The 1,921-nt window shown below is 45.7% G+C and overlaps 1 long non-coding RNA gene across 2 annotated transcripts in view; it reads right to left on the bottom strand.

The window, feature by feature from the left end:
• Positions 1-899: 899 nt before the first annotated feature.
• The window catches only part of LOC121707525, a 32,655-nt gene continuing 31,633 nt past the window's right edge, over positions 900-1,921 (bottom strand). For both annotated transcript variants that reach the window (XR_006031345.1, XR_006031344.1), the window contains one exon: positions 900-1,116. This is a non-coding gene — a long non-coding RNA (uncharacterized LOC121707525). The remainder of the gene's footprint in view (positions 1,117-1,921) is intronic.

Consider the following 1,921-nt stretch of genomic DNA (forward strand, 5'->3'; position numbering starts at 1 on the left):
TCTGTATGTACAGTAGGTATTTAAGGAGAGTTCATGCAATTGTCTCTAAATTACAGAAAACAGCCAGAAGGGGAAAATGCTACAGTTTAAAATGGGACAAATAACTTGAACTTAAAACTTTCTAAACATTCTGAAAAAATTGGTTAAGTTCAACTTCAAGTTATTTATTTGTCACATTTTACACTGGGGCCTTTTTCAGATTGTTAGAACGTTTTAACTTTTCTGCATTTCATTGGCTATGCACCTGTATTCTGCTAAATGACAATAAAGTTGAATCTAATCTAATCTTTAGTCAAAATAGTTAAAGGTGATCATTGTTTTTCCACCCCATAATGGGTAATAAGGGCAACAGCGTATTGTTTTTGGCCATGACTAACGTCAGCTCATAACTGGCACTATACTAATACTACGAGTGGGTGTGATCTGGATGATGTTGGGAAGGCAGAAGAGAGGGCCCCTACTGACACAGCCCATGAGAGGGTCCTACTGACACAGCCCATGAGCGGGTCCTACTGACACAGCCCATGAGAGGGTCCTACTGACACAGCCCATGAGAGGGTCCTACTGACACAGCCCATGAGCGGGTCCTACTGACACAGCCCATGAGAGGGTCCTACTGACACAGCCCATGCAGGTACACCGGGCAGATTCAACATCAACATCATGACCTTCTGACAGCTGTGAGGATGGGGTTTGTGACTGCAGATACCTAATAAGAGCGAAGGCAGGAGGGAGGAAGGGAAGAAGGGAGGGGAGGAAGAAGGGAGGGAGGGAGGGAGGGAGGAAGACGGAGGGGCGTAAAGAGGAGGATGACAGAGGAGCGTGGGTGGAAAAGAGGAGAAAAAGAGGAGGATGACGGGGGTGGGGGGGTGGGAAAGACGGGGGCGGCAGGAGGGGCTCACCTGAGAGTCCTGCTGGAGGTTGTCCTCGGGCTCAGGGGCATCTCCTCCGCCCTCCTTGCCCTGCTGGGCACTGGCTTTGCACTTGCTACTTGCCCCCGTGTCAGCGAGTGGGCCCGTCTCCCCCTCCTGCTGGATGTCCGGCCCCAAGCTCAGAGACATCTTCCCCGGGGTGAGGAGGGGGGCGAGAACGCGGGCACCGAAAACCCACAGGAGCCTACATGGGGGCAGAGTTGGGGGGGGGGGGGCAGTGAGAGAGCAGTGGTTTGCTTAAAATGACCGACATCAAAGTGAAAAAAACAAACACACTAATTAACACAAACACACTAACTATTAAAGCACTTCTACACAGGTACAGTGTGTTAGTCACAGAAGCTTATTCACTTTACTGGCAGAGGCCTTAATTCACAGCCAAACTGGCTCCATATTGTATATTACAAAATGAACTGTTCCTATTATGTGCAAAGCAGAGGCCTTAGGGGAGACACTAAAAGCTGTCAGTGGACACAAAGTCTGAAGGAAGGAAGCAGGCGAGACCAAAAGCCTGGTAACATGTCAATATTAAAGGCAGGTAACATGTCAATATTAAAGGCAGGTAACATGTCAATATTAAAGGCAGGTAACATGTCAATATTAAAGGCAGGTAACATGTCAATATTAAAGGCAGGTAAGATGTCAATATTAAAGGCTGGTAACATGTCAATATTAAAGGCTGGTAAGATGTCAATATTAAAGGCAGGTAACATGTCAATATTAAAGGTAAGATGTTAAAGTGCTACACATAATAAAGGCAAGATTATACAGTAGCATGACATCATATTTACCAAGAGAAGTTATCGAAACTAAACAAAAAAGTATAAAAAACAAATACTTTTTGTAATGAACAAAAAAGCCAGTATAATAAGGCAACAGGGGTCAGCTCTAAAGGTTTGGGTGCTACAGCTGCAATGTGTTGGGGACAGCTGAAAGAAATGAATAGATGGGGGCTCAACCATGCAAAGATGTATAGGCTAATACGGCAA

This window comes from Alosa sapidissima, chromosome 4 (assembly GCF_018492685.1).
Source record: "Alosa sapidissima isolate fAloSap1 chromosome 4, fAloSap1.pri, whole genome shotgun sequence".
NCBI lineage: Eukaryota > Metazoa > Chordata > Actinopteri > Clupeiformes > Clupeidae > Alosa > Alosa sapidissima.